Below are 20,429 nucleotides of genomic sequence, written 5' to 3' on the forward strand. Positions count from 1 at the left end.
CATAGGTGTGCTTACCGGTTTAGAGTTCTCCATCCCAAATTTCTTTAGTAACTCTTTTAAGTATTTGGATTGACTCAAAAATATACCTTTATCAGTCTGTGAAATCTACAATCCTAAAAAGAATTTTATTTCTCCAATCATAGACATTTCAAGTTATTGTTGCATTTTAATAGAAAATTATTTACATAATCCATCTTCTCCTCCAAAGATTATATCATCAACAAATACTTCTATAACCAGGATGTCATCATTAGTCACTTTATAGTATAAATTGATGTCTGCATTTCCTTTAGAAAAACCAATCTTCAAAAGATACTTATCCAATCTTGCATACCAAGCTCTTGGAGCTTGCTTCAATCCATACAAAGTTTTTTTTAACCTGCAAACCATATCTTTGTTTCTGTCAAATAAAATCCATCAGGTTGTTCAATGTAAACTTCTTATTCAAGATCTCCATTCAAAAATGCACATTTAATATCCATTTGATATACTTTGTAGTTCTTATGTGCTGCAAAAGCCAAAAATAATCTGATTGCCTCAATTATAGCTATCGGTGCAAAGGTTTCATTGTAATCAATTCCTCCTTTCTGAGAATATCCCTTACACACTAGTCTTGCTTTATTTCTGATAACCTTACCATTTTCATTAAGTTTGTTTCTGAATACCCATTTGGTTTCAATTACATTTTTATCTTTAGGTCGGGGAACTAATGTCCAAGTGTTATTTTTCTCAATTTGTTCTAATTCTTCTTCCATAGCTTTAATCCAAAATTTATCTTCACATGCCTCATTAACTGATGATGGTTCAATTTGAGAAATAAGACATACCTCTTCATTTGCCAATCTTCTTCTTGTCATAACTCCTTTAAACTTGTTTCCAATTATCTGATCTTTAGAGTGATTTAGTCTTACATACCGAGGTGTCTTTGTTTGCTGCTATTCCTCCGTTACTATGGAATTCTCAAATGATACCAGGGTAACTGGATCTTCATTCTGTACCGGTGGATTCAGAGTAGGTTCATTTGTCAAAAATTTTGTTCCCGGTTCAGAGTCTATATACCTTGAAGTTCCTCTGAATTGTTCATCAATCTTTACATTTGTACTGTCAACAATTTTCTGCAATCTTTTGTTAAAACATCTATATGTCTTGCTTTTAGATGAATAACCAAGAAATATTCCTTCATCACTTCTAGGATCAAATTTGCCAATATACTTATCTCTTCTGATATAACATTTACTTCCAAAAATTCTGAAATATTTAAGAGTAGGAGTAATACCAAACCATAGTTCATGAGGGGTCTTACCGGTTTCACCTTTGATGTGAACTTTGTTGAATGTATAGACTATTGTACTAACTGCCTCTCTCCAATATACATGTGGTAGGTTTGCTTCTGATAACATACTTCTTGCTACATCCAAGATAGTTCTGTTTTTCCTTTCAACAACTTCATTCTGTTGTGGTGTCTGAGGTGCTGATAGTTGTCTTTTGATTCCATTTACTTCACAGAATGTATTAAATTCCTTAGATGTAAATTCTCCTCCTTGATCTGATCTTAGACATTTTATTTTCTTACCAGTTTCATTTTCTATCATTGCTTTGAACAGTTTGAACTTTCCCAGTGCTTCTGATTTTTCTCTGAGAAAAGTAACCCAACACATTCTAGAATAGTCATCAATGATTAGCATGAAATATCTATCACCTTGTAGGCTTTTAGTTCTAGTTGGACCACATAAATTAGTGTGAATTAAATCAAAAGCATTATTGGATTTTTTTGGAATACTTTTGAAACTAGCTTTAACTTGTTTTCCAAATTGACATTCCTTACATACTGTATTGTGAGGTTTGACAATTTTAGGTAAATCTCTAACTGCCTTAATAGTACTGATTTTCACCATGCAATCAAAGTTTACATGACAGAGTCTCTTATGCCATAACCAATTTTCATCAATATGTGCAATTAAGCATGTCTTTTCACTGTTATTCAAATGAAAGATATTACCTCTAGTTTGATTACCGATTGCAATTTCCAAACCAGTTCTATTCATGATTTTGCATTTTTCATTTTTTAATTGTAACTGAAATCCTTTCTCAACTAATTGACCAACACTCAAAAGATTATGCTTTAATCCTTCAACATAGTAAACATTATCAGTGTTATGCTTACCATCAAGAGATATTGTACCCTTACCTTTGATCAAACAAGCTTTGTCACCTCCAAATCTCACTAAGCCTCCATTGTATTCTTGAAAGTTCAAGAATTTACCTTTGTCTCCTATCATATGATGTGAGCATCCCGAATCAATGATCCATTCATCTTTTACTTCAACTTTAGCTGCCAAGGCCTGTTCTACCAATTGAGCAGTAGGTGTCGGTTGATCTTCTGTTATAGCAACAAAAACCCATCCATTGTTTGTCGGATCCTCATCAGAATCATCAGTCACACCTTCATCAGCAATGTAACAAGATTTATCTTTATTCTTCTTAAATTTGTATCTCTGATATTCAAGGTTAGGCTTGTATGTTCTTCTAGTTTCTTCTCTTAGTCTAGCATGTCTATCAGGGCATCTTGAAGCCATATGACCAATCTTATTGTAGTTAAAACATTTAAAGGGTGCTTTACCTTCATACTTACTTCCAACTGGACCTTTAGGCATTTTCCTTGCAAATAGTGCTTCAAGTTCTTCATTTTCTTTCCTGCTTTCTTCAAGTTCTCTTGCATAAAAGGCTTTCCAATCAAATTTGTCAAATGATGGAGCAGATGATGTTGATGCTTTAAAGGCCAAATATGTCTTTATAGTAGCAACAGGACCAAATTCTTCAATTTCAAAAGCTGAAAGTTTCCCAATCAATGTATCCTTAGTTACTGATGTATTAGGCATTGTTCTTAACTCATTTATAGCAGTGACTTTCATTTTATATGTCTGTAGCAATCCTCTTAAAACTTTTGAAATAATTTCATCCTCGCTTAAGGTTCCTCCACAACATTTAATACCCAAAACAATCTCATTTACTCTTTCCATAAAAGCAGAAATCCTTTCATCTTCTTACATTTTCAGATGTTCATACCTGACCCAAAAGCTTTCAAGTTTTGCAATTTTGACTATGGAATCTCCTTCATTCAGTGTTTCCAAATGATCCCAAATAGCTTTAGTAGTAGACCTATCTGATAGTCCCATGATTTGTTGATCAGATAATGCGCTCAAAAGTGTTTCTCTTGCTTTGCAATCATTTTCCTCATCTTTAGTCAAGTTGGGTGGATTGGACTAACTCTAAGTAGGAGCAATATAACCATTCTTTGTAACATCCCAGATGCCCTTTCCAATGCAATTTAGATGTGCCTCCATTCTGATCTTCCATATGCCATATTTGGTTCCATCAAGTTTAGGACTGTCCTTCCTAAAATAGTTTGTAGTCATTGGATCTCCTCAAGCTATTAAACTTATGCAAAAGAGGACTAGGCTCTGATACCAATTGGTAGGTCCCGGAGACAACTAAGAGGGGGGGGGTGAATCAGTTGTCAAATAAATTCAAACCAAAAACAACTTAACCAACTTAATGCTTAATACCAGTAAACCAGTTCAATATGTCGGTAGACAGTTTTAACAGTTAATTGCTATACCGGTAAGGATTAGTGCATGAAACATAAAGACAAAGTCATCCACAATACATAACACCAATATTTGTACATGGGAACCCTATAAGGGGAAAAACCACGACAGGAAACCTTACCCACAATCAGATGATACTACTGCAAATAGTAAGTGTACATAAATGGGGTCTGCACATGTAGAAAGGCCAAGCGCCTAGAGCTCACTGCTCAATCACAAAATGGGAGTCACATTGACTACAATTTGATGGTTAAATTCAATAAGAATGTACTGCTAAAATTAGCATCTTCACATTCTGGATTCAGTACCGGTGTAGTTCGGATTGTCTTCAAAACACCTTCCTTCAATCTTCAAATGATGTCTGTGTGTATAGCTCTGCTTATTCTCGAATATACCTTCACACAATTCTTTTTCTCATTCCACATTTGATCTTACAAATAAGATCTTACATTTATACCATAACCTAAGACCAATTTTAGTAGGTCAGCTCTACAAGATATTACAATAAAATTAATTTACATATCAATTAATACCCATTGCAACAACCAATTCAAAATGTCGGCTTAATGCATTTATAACAATAATAAGTCATCTCCATAGCGTACCATGCTGATCTGGAAAAGATAAACCTGTCAGTGTAACCTGGACCTATTTGTCGGTAACAACAAATATGCAAATGCTAATGTACCAATAAACAAAACTCCAAGACAAAGTGTCCACACAATGTCTTGGACATAACCAAGTGTTTTCCATATCATTCCAAGTGTCGGTGATCATTATATCTTGTCGGTGTACCAGATACCGATGAATGTGCATGATGTTAGGTCCCGGAGACAACTGAGAGGGGGGGGTGAATCAGTTGTCAAATAAATTCAAACCAAAAACCAATTAACCAACTAGATGCTTAATACCGGTAAACCAGTTAAGTATGCCGGTAGACAGTGTTAATAGTAAATTGCTATACCGGTAAAGATTAATGCATGAAACATAAACATAAAGTCATCCACAACACATAACACCAATATTTGTATGTGGAAACCCTGTAAGGGGAAAAACCACGGTGGGAAACCTTACCCACAATCAGACGATACTACTGCAGATAGTAAGTGTACATAAATGGGTTTGCACATGCAGAAAGGTCAATAGCCTAAAGCTCACTGCTCAATCACAAAATGGGAGTCACACTGACTACAGTTGGATGGTTAAATCCAATAAGAATGTACTACACAAAATAGCATCTTCATATGCTGGATTCAGTACCCGTGTAATGCTGATATGCTTATACAAAAACCTAGCTTCACCTTAAAATGATGTCTTCGTGTATACCTTTGCTTAATCTCGCATATACCTTCACTCAATTCTTTTTCGCATTCCACACTTGATCTTACATTTATACCATTACCTAAGACCAATTTTAGTAGGTCGGCTCTACAAGATATTACAATAAACATTTTACATACAATATAATATCTGATGTAATTAACCGATTAAACATGTCGGCTTAATGCATTTACATCAATAATAAATCATCTCCATAACGTGCCATGTTGATCTGGAAAAGATAAACCTGTCGGTGTAACCCTAGATAACCGTGGACCTATTTGTCGGTAAAAGCAAATATGCAAATATGAATATACCAATGATCAATTCTTCAAAACAAAGTGTCCACACGATGTCTTCGACATTATCAAGTGTCTTCCATATCATTCCAGGTACCGGTGAACATTATATCCTGTCGGCGAACCATATACCAGTAACTGTGCAATAGTTACTTGCTTGCCGGTGAATGTTGTTGGATCTCCAAAGTGCTTGTTTTTAGTAGGTGTTGACATGAATGACAAAACCATACCAAAATACCACCAATCTCCCCCTTTGGCATTGATGGCAACACAAGATGGAAAAACCATCAAAGTGCCAAAACAGAAATGCCAAATACCAAAAACCAACAATCTCCTGCTGGGAGCAACATGTGTTTATCCAAAGATTTATTTTCAATACCAATTTCTCCTCAAAAGATAATGTGTTTTTCCATAGATATCTCTCCCCCTTTGACATCAAATGCCAAAGTTACAAAAATCAAGTTCATACAAAATACCAACTACTCCCCCTGAGAAGTAGCTTCCTCATCAAAGACCGGAATAAAAGATTTGTCTTTTAATTTTGTCGGTTGATGACAATCATCAACTGTCTAAGTCTCTACCGGTGGTGGTATGACTCCAAGCTGATCTCTGAGATATTCAAAAGTCTCCTTAGGCAAAGGTTTTGTGAAAATATCTGCAAGTTGTTCTTTAATATTCACATAAACCAGTTTTATCTCTTTTTCTTCAACTTTTTCCCTTAGAAAATTCAGTTTGATAGAAACATGTTTTGTTTTAGAATGTAATACCGGATTTTTTGATATATCTATTGTTGCAGTGTTATCACAATATATAGTAATGGGTTCCTTCCATTTTACCTTTATGTCTTTCAACATTTGTTTAAGCCATAGTACCTGTGTACAGTTAGTTGCTGCTGCAACATATTCTGATTCTGCTATTGATAAAGATGTACAACTTTGTTTCTTACTCGACCAAGAAACTAATCTCTTTCCAAGAAAGAATGCTCCTCCAGTGGTGCTTTTTCTATCATCCACATCTCCTGCCCAATTTGCACCTGTGTATGCACATAGGTCAAAATTTTCATCTCTAGGATACCATAATCCAAGATTTGTTGTGCCTTGTAAGTACCGGATAATCCTTTTTACTGTTGATTCATGATTTTCCCTATGATTACTTTGAAATCTAGAAACAATACATACTGCATTCATAATATCAAGTCTGGTTTGTGTCGAATACAGTAAACCTCCTATCATAGATTTGTATCTAGTTGGATTAATAGGTGTAGAGATAATTTGTCATTTGTAGTCATAGGTGTGCTTACCGGTTTAAAGTTCTCCATCCCAAATTTCTTTAGTAATTCTTTCAAGTACTTGGATTGACTAAAAAATATACCTTTATCAGTCTGCGAAATCTGCAATCCTAAAAAGAGTTTTATTTCTCCAATCATAAACATTTCAAATTCTTGTTGCATTTTAATAGAAAATTCCTTACATAATCCATCTTCTCCTTCAAAGATTATATCATCAACAAATACTTCAATAATCAAGATGTCATCATTAGTTATTTTGTAATATAAATTACTATTTGCATTTCCTTTAGTAAAACCAATATTTAAAAGATACTTATCCAATCTTGCATACCAAGCTCTTGGGGCTTGTTTTAATCCATACAAAGCTTTTCTTAACCTGCAAACCATATCATTGTCATTTGTCAAGGAAAATCCATCAGGTTGTTCAATATATACTTCCTCTTCAAGATCTCCATTCAAAAATGCACATTTAATATCCATTTGATAAACTTTGTAGTCCTTGTGAGCTGCAAAAGCCAAGAATAATCTGACTGCCTCAATTCTAGCTACCGGTGCAAAGGTTTCATTGTAATCAACTCCTTCTTTATGAGAATATCCCTTACACACTAGTCTTGCTTTATTTTTGACAACTTTGCCATCTTCATTAAGTTTGTTTCTAAATACCCATTTGGTTCCAATTACATTTTTATCCTTAGGCCGGGGAACTAATGTCCAAGTATTATTTTTCTCAATTTGTCCTAATTCTTCTTCCATAGCTTTAATCCAAAATTTATCTTCACATGCCTCATTGATAGATGATGGTTTAATTTGAGAAATAAGACATACCTCTTCATTTGCCAATCTTCCTCTTGTCATAACTCCTTTAAATTTGTTTCCAATTATCTGATCTTCAAAATGATTCAATCTTACATACTGGGGTGTCTTAGTTTGTTGTTGTTCTTCAATTACTGTAGAATCCTCTGATGATACCGGGGTAACTAGATCTTCATTCTGTACCGGTGGATTCAGTGTAGATTTATTTGTCATAATTTATGTTTCCAATTCAAAGTCTATATACCTTGAAGTTCCTCTGAATTGTTCATCAATCTTTACATTTGTACTCTCAACAATTTTATGCAGTCTCTTATTAAAACATCTATATGCCTTGCTCTTAGATGAATAACTAAGAAATATTCCTTCATCACTTCTAGGATCAAATTTTTCAATATAGTCATCTCTTCTAATATAACATTTACTTCCAAAAATTCTGAAATACTTAAGAGTAGAAGTATTACCAAACCATAGTTCATGAGGGGTCTTACCGGTTTCACCTTTGATGTGAACTTTGTTGAATGTATAGACAACAATGCTGACTGCCTCTCTCTAATACACATGTGGTATATTTGCTTTTGATAACATACTTCTTGCTGCATCCAAGATAGTTCTATTTTTCCTTTCAACAACTCCATTTTGCTGTGGTGTCCGAGGTGCTGATAACTGTCTTCTTATTCCATTCACTTCACATAATGTATCAAAGTCCTTAGATGTGAATTCTCCTCCTTGATCTGATCTTAGACATTTGATTTTCTTACCAGTTTCATTCTCAACCATTGCTTTGAACAGTTTGAACTTCCCAAGTGCTTCTGATTTTTCTTTGAGAAAAGCAACCCAACACATTCTAGAATAATCATCAATAATTAGCATGAAATATCTATCACCTTGTAAGCTCTTAGTTCTAGTTGGACCACATAAATCAATGTGAATTAAATCAAGAGCATCATTGGATTTTTTTGGAATACTTTTGAAACTAGCTCTAACTTGTTTTTCAAATTGACATTCCTTACAAATTGTATTATGAGGTTTCACAATTTTAGGTAGATCTCTAACTTCCTTAGAAATACTGATTTTTACCATGCAATCAGAGTTTACATGACATAGTCTCTTATGCCATAACCAACTTTCATCTATATGTGCAATTAAGCATGCCTTTTCACTGTTATTCAAATGAAAGATATTACCTCTAGTCTGATTACCGGTTGCAATTTCCAAACCAGTTCTATTCATGATTTTGCATTTTCCATTTTTAAATAGTAACTGAAATCCTTTCTCAACTAATTGACCAACACTTAAAAGACTATCCTTTAATCCTTCAACATAGTAGACATTGTCAGTGTTATGCTTGCCATCAAGAGATATTGAACCCTTACCTTTGATTGAACAGGCTTTGTCATCTCCAAATCTTACTAAACCTCCATTGTATTCTTGAAAGTTCAAGAATTTACCTTTGTCCCCAGTCATGTGATGTGAGCATCCTGAGTCAATGATCCATTCATCCTTTGCTTCAACTTTAGCTACCAGGGCTTGTTCTACCAATTGAGCAGTAGGTGCTGGTTGATCCTCTATTATAGCAACAAAAACCCATCCATTGTCTGTTGGATCCTCATCAGAATCATCAGTCACACCTTCATCAACAATGTAACAGGATTTGTCTTTATTCTTCTTAAATCTGTATCTCTGATATTCAGGATTAGGCTTGTATGTTCTTCTAGCTTCTTCTCTTAGTCTAGCATGTCTATCAGGGCATCTTGAAGCCATATGACCAATCTTATTGTAGTTAAAACATTTAAAGGGTGCTTTACCTTCATACTTACTTCCAACTGGACCTTTTGGTATTTTTCTTGCAAATAGTGCTTCAAGTTCTTCAAGATCTTCATTCTCCTTCCTGGTTTCTTCAAGTTCTCTTGCATAAAAGGCTCTCCAGTCTGATTTGTCAAATGATGGAGCGGATGATGTTGATGCTTTAAAGGCCAAATCAGTTTTTATAGTAGCAACAGGACCAAATTCCTCAATTTCAAATGATGAAAGTTTTCCAATCAATGTATCCCTAGTTACTAATGTATTAGGCATTGTTCTTAACTCATTTATAGCAGTAACCGTAATTTTGTATGCCGGTGGCAATCCTCTTAAGATTATTGAAACAATTTCATCCTCGCTCAGAATTCCTCCACAACATTTGATACCCAAAACAATTTCATTTACTCTTTCCATAAAAGCAGAAATCCTTTCATCTTCTTCCATTTTCAGATGTTCATACCTGACTCAGAAGCTTTCAAGTTTTGCAATCTTGACTGTGGAATCTCCTTCATTTAGTGTTTCCAAATGATCCCAAATAGCTTCAGCAGTAGACCTATATGATAATCTCATGATTTGTTGATCAGATAATGCGCTCAAAAGTGCTTCTCTTGCTTTGCAATCATTCTCTTCATCTTTAGCTAAGGTAGTTGGAGCAGTTTGACCAGCTACAACAACAGTATAACCATTCTTTGTAACTTCCCAGATGTCTTTACCAATGCAATTTAGATGTGTCTCCATCCCGATCTTCCATATCCCATAGTTGGTTCCATCAAGTTTAGGACTATCCTTCCTGAAATAATTAGTAGACATTGGATTTCCTCAAGTTGTTAAACTTTTACAAAAGAGGACTAGGCTCTGATACCAATTGTTAGGTCCCGAAGACAACTGAGAGGGGGAGGTGAATCAGTTGTCAAATAAATTCAAACCCAAAACCAATTAACCAATTAGATGCTTAATACCAGTAAACCAGTTAAGTATGTCGGTAGACAGTGTTAACAGTAAATTGCTATACCGGTAAAGATTAATGCATGAAACATAAACATAAAGTCATCCACAACACATAACACCAATATTTATACGTGGAAACCCTGTAAGGGGAAAAATCACGGTGGGAAACCTTACCCACAATCAGATGATACCACTGCAGATAGTAAGTGTACATAAATAGGGTTTGCACATGCAGAAAGGCCAACAGCTTAGAGCTCACTACTCAATCACAAAATGGGAGTCACACTGACTACAGTTGGATGGTTAAATCCAATAAGAATGTACTGCACAAAATAGCATCTTCATATGCTAGATTCAGTACCGGTGTAATGCTGATATGCTTATACAAAAACCTAGCTTCACCTTCAAATGATGTCTTCGTGTATACCTCTGCTTAATCTCGCATATACCTTCACTCAATTCTTTTTCGCATTCCACACTTGATCTTACAAATAAGATCTTACATTTATACCATAACCTAAGACCAATTTTAGTAGGTCGGATCTACAAGATATTACAATAAACATTTTACATACAATATAATATCCGATGTAATTAACCGATTAAATATGTCGGCTTAATGCATTTACATCAATAATAAATCATCTCCATAGCATGCCATGCTGATCTGGAAAAGATAAACCTGTCGATGTAACCCTAGATAACCCTGAACCTATTTGCCGGTAAAAGCAAATATGCAAATATGAATATACCAATTATCAATTCTTCAAAAGAAAGTGTCCACACGATGTCTTCGACATTATCAAGTGTCTTCCATATCATTCTAGGTACCGGTGAATATTATATCCTGCCGGGGAACCATATACCAGTAACTGTGCAATAGTTACTTGCTTGCCGGTGAATGTTGCTGGATCTCCAAAGTGCTTGTTTTCAATAGGTGTTGACATCAATGACAAAACCATACCAAAATACCAACACATGAGTTACTTTCTTGCCAATGAATGTTGTTGATTCTCCAAAGTGCCAGAGTTGATAAGTGTTTAGTAGGTGTTGACATCAATGATAAAACCATACCAAAATACCTACAATTTTGCTTGATCATTTTCAAGAGCGATCATCAGTGTTGATTGAACCTACACAGTCAGTGAACATTGGAACAAAAGAAGCTCAACATGCCATACATGTAGCTCAATCCTTGTCAGCAAAATAACTGATTAAGGATGTTTACTGCATTCACAATATTATTTTGTCATTGATGTCAAGAAATTGATTTTATGATTTAGTATGATGTTTCCATGTCTTAAGGAGTATGTTTTGAAGAGAATTAAGATGTCGGTAAAAGACACAGAAAGAATGTGATGAATAAGGGGAGGAATAAGTTATTCAATGGGCAACTATTACCGAGTTAGACAATGATGAGATCATGTTGTTTAGATTGTTTTGATATCCTACATATGCTATTGTTTGTAAGGTTAATACTATACTATGTTACCGAGCAAGGAACCTAGTTAGTAAACCCTAAGGAACCTAGTTGGTAAACCCTAAGGTTATCGCTATCGATTAATGAAGGCGGACTGTCTATCGAGTGAAGTTTAGTATTTACCGAGTTGCAACCGAGTAATAACAGAATGCATTGGATGAATACATGTGTTATTTAATGATGGAAGCTGATGAGCTATTTATGATTTAATGATTGATACAATGTGTATGAAGTTTGTTAAGGATCTATGGCAATAGAAGATCGATAGGAAGATCTACAACTCAGATTGAACCGCAATACCCTAGCACAAGTTCCAAGAAATGTATGCAAGTTCCAAGGCAAGGTAAAACATTTTCAGATCGAAGGATACATTGAACCTAGTCAATATTGAAGATCTGATGGCTATGATTGATCATGGGAAATGTGATCAAAGAGATTAAGCGGTTAGCAAATTGTTTATAAATAAGGAACTATTGATAAACAATGTATGCGGGCAAGTGTAAGCACAAGGATGCTACACAGTGATTACTGAGCACAGAAGCTTGAAGACCTGTTTGAATGACAAAGTAATGAGCCCAACAGAGGGACAAGATAAGTCCTATGACTAGATTGTATTGAGAAAATAAGAATCTGCTTTAGCATTTTAGATGCAAAGTTGCAGACATACTCATTACTATTATTTATTTGTAAGTGACAAAAAATCTCTTAACCGATGGACTTAACAGTCTTATTTGTAAATCCTCTAGCAAGGTGACATTCTAATTGAGTGTTTGAAACCTTTTAACAATGTCACCTCTAACAAGGTGAAGATCCTAACAGATCTAAGGGAAATCCCTTAACCAGGTCACATCTAGCAATGTGTTTGTAATCTTTAACAGGATTTTCTTTTAACCGAGCATACTCTAGAAGAGTATATTTCTTAGTGGGTCCGAAATCCCAGAGTGGTTTTTCCCTATTTGGGTTTCCACACCAAATCTGGTGTTATGAGTGTTGTTATGATTATGTGTTCTTAAGTTCGCATGTTTTACAATTTTGGTTACATATATCTGTTAAAGCTACCAAGGTTGAATCTGTTGAATATATTGAAGATTAAGTTTGTATGATTCACCCCCCCCTCTCATCTTATTAATAATTGGCATCAGAACAAACAATTGGTATTGGAGCTTTGGACTCTAGAAGAAAAGTTTAAAGGTACTTGAGGAAAAGATCCAAAGATGTATAAGAGGGATACACCAAAGCTGAACAAGTCAAGTTTCTCTACATGGCAAAAAAGGATGAAGCTACACCTATCAGGAATTGGAGAATATGATGTATATTATCTGGAGAATGATTTCATTACACCTAGCACCTATCCATTGACAATGGAAGAGATAAAGACAAAGCAAGAACATATTCAAGCAATGATTGAAATAACATCTGCATTGACCAACTCAGAGTTTAATGATCTAGAAGGCTGCAATGATGCCAAGGCAATGTGGGACAAGCTCATATCTGTGTATGGTGGTGATGAACATGTTCAAAGAGCAAAAGTGGACACTCTAAGAGGACAACTTGAATCTATGAGAATGAATGAAGGTGAGAACATAACCTAGTACAGTACAAGGTTAAAGGAGATTGTCAATCAAATCAAAGGAGCAGGAGGAACCATTGAAGAGAAGGATGTCACAAGTAAGTTATTAAGAACCCTTCTACCTGCTTATGCAATCCGAGTCTCTGCAATCAATGAATTGAGGTCTGTACCCAATATTTGAGTTAAGCAACTTTGATAACAGTGGGTCTTCGGTAAATAAAGTTGAGTCTGCATTTAGTTCTTTTCATCTTGATGAATTTGATGATTATAATGATAGAAGGTATAAGTACTCTGAAGGGAATCATAGTGGAGCAAGTGAAAGATTTCGCAAAAACATGGAGGAGGTACCCAAACTTTATGAAGAAATCAGAAAGCAAGAAGAGTTTGAAGCACTATTAGCCAGAAGGCTACCGAGAGGAAAAGGTAAGTACAAAGGAAAGTTGCCTTTGAAATGTTTTAACTGTGATAGAATATGACATATGGCTTCTAATTGTCCTAACAAAGAATCCAGTGAAAAGAGAAATTACCGAGATGACAAATAGAAAGATAATCATTACAAAGGACACCGAGACTTCAGAAGAAGAGATAAAAAGACATGTCTAATAGCTGATGAAGAATCTAATGATGATAAATCAGATGAAACTGATACAAAGGAAGTTGTTTATGTGGCTATCAAAGATGGATCAGATGAAGAAAGGTACGAAGAAAAAGCTTTAATATATCACATAAATACTAATGATTCTTGGATAATAGATAGTGGATGCTCACATCACATGACAGGTGATAAACACAAGTTTGTTATATTAGAAGATTATGATGGAGGTTATGTAAGATTTGGTAATGATGCACCATGTCCAGTGAGAGGTAAAGGATCTATAACACTTCTTGACAATGCTAAATGTAATGATGTCTATTGGGTTGAAGGTTTGAAATACAATTTGTTGAGTGTAGCACAGCTAAACAATACAGGATACTGAATAGAGTTTCAAAAAGGAATTGTCAAAGTTCATGACAAGCATGGAAAGTTAGCAGCTACCGGGACACAAACAAAAGGTAACACATTTCACCTTGACTCAACTCAGAATAAGTGTCTCTATGCAAAGATAGATGATACCTGGTTATGGCATAAAAGGTTTTGTCATGTAAATTTTGATAATCTGATCAAAATAAGCAAGATGCATTGAGTAAGAGGTCTACCATTGAGAAACCTGAGAATGCTATGTGTCGAGGATGCCAGATGGGTAAGATGACAAGATCAAGCTTTACAAGTAAGTCCCACACTTCTAAGGGAATTTTAGATCTTGTGCATACTGATCTTTGTGGTCCTATGAAAGTTCAGAGTTATTATGGTGATAAGTATTTCATATTATTTGTGGATGATTACTCAAGGATGATGTCAGTAATGTTTTTAAAAGAAAAATCAGAAGCTTTTCAAATGTTTAAATGGTACAAGGCAAGAGTTGAAAATGAAACAGGAAGACAACTAAAATGTCTTAGATCTGATAGAGGAGGAGAGTTTACTTCTGATGAATTTAACTTATACTGCAATGATAATGGTATAAAGAGGCGAGTATCTGCATCAAGAACACCTTAGCAAAATGGGATAGCCGAGAGAAGAAATAGATCAATTGTGGATTGTGCAAGAACCTTGATGATAGAAAAGAAGGTACCTCAAACATTTTGGAGAGAAGCAATCAACACTGCAGTTTACACCCTGAACCGAGTACAATTGAAGAAAGGAACTTTGAAGACACCATATGAAATCTGGTATGACAAGAAACCTAATGTAAGTTATTTTAAAATCTTTGGAAGTAGATGCTATGTTCACAAAGATGACATAAATGGTAAGTTTGATCAGAAAAGTGAAGAAGGAACATTTCTTGGTTATTCTTCTAGAAGCAAAGCATTTAAATGTCTGATCAAATCATCTAACAAAATAGTAGAAAGTGCAAATGTGAAAATTGATGAATTTGCAGAAAGAAATGATGAAGGAAACTCCAAAGAACCAGAAGATTATGAAGGATTTGTATATGTTCAACCGAGAAGTCCTTCCGAGAAAACTGCTGAAGGAAATGAAGAGAATATCCAGTTACCGAGTGATGAAGAAGATCATACAGAATCTACCGAGCCTATATTAGCCAAGTATGTCAGAAGGAATCATGCATCAAGTCAGATTATAGGAGATAAGAATGATCCAGTGATGACAAGGAATAAACTGAGATAGAACACATGTCTGATATCTGAATTTGAACCAAGGATAGTGAAAGAGGCATTTAACAGTGAAGATTGGATAAATGTTATGACAGAAGAGATTGATCAAATCAAGAAGAATGACACATGGACATTGGTCCCAAGACCGAAGGACAAAAATGTAATCGGTACAGTGGATTTTCAGAAACAAGCTGAATGAAAAAGGTGAGGTCATTCGAAATAAAGCAAGACTAGTTTGCAAAGGTTATGCTCAAGAAGAAGGAATTCATTATGGTGAGACTTTTGCACCTGTGGCAAGACTTGAAGGAGTAAGAACATTGTTGGCATACACTGCTTACAAGAATTTCAAAGTATATCAAATGGATGTCAAATCGACATTTCTGAATGGTATATTAGAAGAAGAAGTTTTTATTGAACAACCTGAAGGATTTGTTGAAGGAGAGAATAAAGATCAGGTATGTAAACTGAACAAAGCTTTATATGGTATGAAACAAGCACCTAGAGTATGGTATGAAATATTGTACTCTTATTTAATCAAGATTGGTTTTATAAGGACAAGTGAAAACAACAATATGTACATGAAGAATGATGAAGACAATGGAATACTGATCTTAGCCATATTTGTTGATGATACTATCTTTTGTGGAAATGACTCTTTATGCAAGAACTTTGGAAATGAAATGAGCAAAGAATTTGAGATGTCATTAATCGATGAGATAAAGTATTTATAGGTCTACAAATACTACAAATGAAAGATGAGATTTTCATTACTCAATCCAAGTACATAAAGGAAATCTTGAAGAAATTTGGAATGGAGGATTCAAAACCAGTAAGTACTCCTATGATTACCAACTTTAAACTATTAAAGAATGATGAATCTGCATCTGTTGATGAGACACTTTACCGGTCTATGATTGGAAAGTTGCAATATGTTGTTCACAGCAGGCCATATATAGCACATGCAGTAGGTATAGTTGCAAGATTTTCTGCAGATCCCAAGGAAACACATATGACAGCAATCAAGAGAATTTTCAAATACTTGAAAGGCACTGAGGATTATGGCTTAGTATATTAGAAAGGAAATGACTTTGATTTAAAATTTTATACTGATGCTAATTGGGCAGGCAACATAGATGACAGGAAAAGCACAAGTGGTGGAGCTTTCTTTTTAGGAGAAAGACTAGTGAGTTGGCTTAGCAAGAAACAAGGATGTATTTCACAGTCAACAGCAGAAGTTGAATATGTTGCTGCAACATTGAATTGTACCAATATAGCATGGATCAAACAACTGTTGGAAGGCATAAATGAGAAAGTTATCGAGCCAATCACTATATTCTGTGATAATACTAGTGCCATTAACATTTCAAAGAATTATGTTATGCACTCTAAGACAAAGCACATCTCTATCAAATATCATTATCTTAGAGAAGAAGTTCAAGAGAAGAAAGTGGTGTTGGAGTATGTTAGCTCAAAGGAACAAATAGAAGATATTTTTACCAAGCCACTGCCAAGGGACACTTTTGAGTATCTCAGAAGTAAGTTAGGGGTTCTACCCCTATCTTCTACTCACTGACCGAGTTCGGTGAAAGCATCAATTCGATGACTCTAAAGAGTACCTTTTAGGAGTTGATGCTGATTTACACACTTTAGGATGTTTTCTAAAGGTGTGTAGGAAACAAAAACAAGAAATAGGAATTGAAGACAAAATGCTCTAACCGAAATTGAGTTGATACCGAACAACAAAGGAATTACTTCACACAGGAAGAAATTATGTATTAGTTTTCTTTTGGCATTGTTGTCAAAGGGGGAGAAGCCTAATGTATGGGGGAGAAGACTAATGATAGGGGGAGAGCATTTCAACAATTTGAGCAATCACAATCACAACAATCTGAATTCGAATCTTTTAGGTCGAATCAATTGGTTTTGCCATCAATGCCAAAGGGGGAGATTGTTGGCATTATAATAGACAATAAGAGATTGTTGGCATTTCAATTAGGATATTGAGAAGGTTGTTGATAATTATGGATATAACCGATTAAGGATGTTTACTGTCTTCACAATATTATTTTGTCATTGATGTCAAGAAATTGATTTTCTGATTTAGTATGATGTTGCCATATCTTAAGAAGTATGTTTTGAAGAGAATTAAGATGTCGGTAAAAGACACAGAAAGAATGTGATGAATAAGGGGAGGAATAAGTTATTCAATGGGCAACTATTACCGAGTTAGACAATGATGAGATCATGTTGTTTAGATTGTTTTGATATCCTACATATGCTATTGTTTGTAAGGTTAATACTATACTATGTTACCGAGCAAGGAACCTAGTCAGTAAACCCTAAGGAACCTAGTTGGTAAACCCTAAGGTTATCGCTATCGATTAATGAAGGCGGACTGTCTATCGAGTGAAGTTTAGTATTTACCGAGTTGCAACCGAGTAATAACAGAATGCATTGGATGAATACATGTGTTATTTAATGATGGAAGCTGATGAGCTATTTATGATTTAATGATTGATACAATGTGTATGAAGTTTGTTAAGGATCTATGGCAATAGAAGATCGATAGGAAGATCTACAACTCATATTGAACCACAATACCCTCGCCCAAGTTCCAAGAAATGTATGCAAGTTCCAAGGCGAGGTAAAACATTTTTAGATCGAAGGATACATTGAACCTAGTCAAGATTGAAGATCTGATGGCTATGATTGATCATGGGAAATGTGATCAAAGAGATTAAGCGGTTAGCAAATTGTTTATAAATAAGGAACTGTTGATAAACAATGTATGCAAGCAAGTGTAAGCATAGGGATGCTACATGGTGATTACCGAGCATAGAAGCTTGAAGACCTGTTTGAATAATAGAGTAAGGATCCCAACAGAGGGACAAGATAAGTCCTATGACTAGATTGTATTGAGCAAATAAGAATCTACTTTAGCATTTTAGATGCAAAGTTGCAGACATACTCATTACTGTTATTTATTTGTAAGTGACATAAAATATCTTAACCGAGTGGACTTAACAGTCTTATTTGTAAATCCTCTAGCAAGGTGACATTATGATTGAGTGTTTGAAACCCTTTAACAAGGTCACCTCTAACAAGGTGAAGATCATAATAGATCTAAGGGAAATCCCTTAACTGGGTCACATCTAGCAATGTGTTTGTAATCTTTAACAGGATTTTCTTTTAACCGAGCATACTTTAGAAGAGTATATTTCTTAGTGGGTCCAAAATCCCACAGTGGTTTTTCCCTATTTGGGTTTCCACGTTAAATCTAGTGTTATGAGTGTTGTTATGATTATGTGTTATTAAGTTTGCATGTTTTACAGTTTTGGTTATATATATCTGTTAAAGCTACTGAGGTTGAATCTGTTGAATATATTGAAGATTAAGTTTGTATGATTCACCCCCCCCAACCCTCTCATCTTATTAACAATTGGCATCAGAGCTAACAATTGGTGTTAGAGCTTTGGACTCCGAAAGAAAAGTTTAAAGGTACTTGAGGAAAAGATCCAAATATGTATAAGAGGGATGCACCAAAGAGGAAAAGGTATTGTTAGAGGTAGCCTTGTTAAAGGACTTAGGATCATCATTTAAGATGTCACCCATTTAAAGGGATTTTACAAAGGGACCTATTAAAATCCACCTAGTTAAGGGATTTTACTGTTGTAGTTATTAGAAAACAATAGAGAGAATGATCTACTATAATAGCTACTCTTAGCTTAATCAGATCCAAATGAAGCTCTTCGGTTTGACCATTGGTTACACTTGCTCTGCACTCTACTGGTCCTCTGCATCATACTTGCTTTGAACTCTACTGGCGCTCTGCATTTTGTCTCTTCTCTTCACACTATCCGAGCTCTTCACACTCTCTTCACCACTTGGCTATTCACTTAGTAGTTCTTCCCTCTTCTCACCTTGTTGGATTGCTTCTCCTTAGAATTGCACTGCAATTTTTACGATCAATCTTTTTGGTTTTCGCCAAAAAACCTTTATATAAAACTCAATAGATTTGAAATTCAAAACTTTCCAAATCTTCCCGCACTCTCTCTACGCTCTCTCCATCAATCTCGCCAATGACTCATCCTTAACTACATCTACAACTCATAATTTCACCAACCTCTGGGTCACGTTCTATCTTTTTAATGCGAACCGAAAAATCCGCACAAATCTCACCTTAACTGGTTGTTAACTATTGTAGACTTCACTATCCATTTGTTTGACGATATCTCGCCATGACTGACTCACCTCTGGTCATCTCATCCATCTTACCGGTCACTACTCTGAGATTCCTAGTGGATATCATCCTTCAACCTATTTCACCAGTTCATCGGTGTAACTCTTCACCTTTTTCTACCGCTCACTGATCAGACTGATCACCTATCTATCCATAGTGTTCTGGTCATGCAGAAGACTACTAAACTGCAATCTAATTCATCTCTTGTGATCGCAACATCATTTCAACTATTAGTTTAAGAAACTGATCTCAACATCTATCAGATGCTTGACTGACCGGTCAGCTGCTCTTTTTATCCTTCAACCGATTAGTCTCCTACCAACATACTGCTTAGGTGTGTCAATAAAGAATATTTGGGAAGCACTGAATCCTCCATACTGTTTGCAACCATGAGTAAACCATTGAGGTTTACCACACGTCCTTTCCTAAGAGCTTGGGCTTATTCACCGGTAAGTGTTAGTCATCAATGACAATACAATTATGATGAACTGGTTGTGCCAACACCATCAGTTATGCCAACAATCTCCCCCTTTGGTATTGATGACAACACTTCAAAATTCTATTTTAGCAAACAATCACTTATGCTTATGTTGTATTGACCAGATGCTCTGTTTGATCTTGAGTAAAGATCTTACTCCCCCTTTCACTGGCTTCCATTCATGTCATCTCTGACTTCACTCCCCCTTTGACAATAATTCCAAAGGTGTAGTCTAGACATCCCATTTAACATGCTACAATGACTCCTCCCCCTAACAGTAGTAGTCCATAATCATTAATTCAAATACATATATTTTTTATGAAAATCATACTAGATTGATGTTGTTCCAATATTCACTCACCTTAGAGTATACA

This window comes from Cryptomeria japonica, chromosome 3 (assembly GCF_030272615.1).
Source record: "Cryptomeria japonica chromosome 3, Sugi_1.0, whole genome shotgun sequence".
NCBI lineage: Eukaryota > Viridiplantae > Streptophyta > Pinopsida > Cupressales > Cupressaceae > Cryptomeria > Cryptomeria japonica.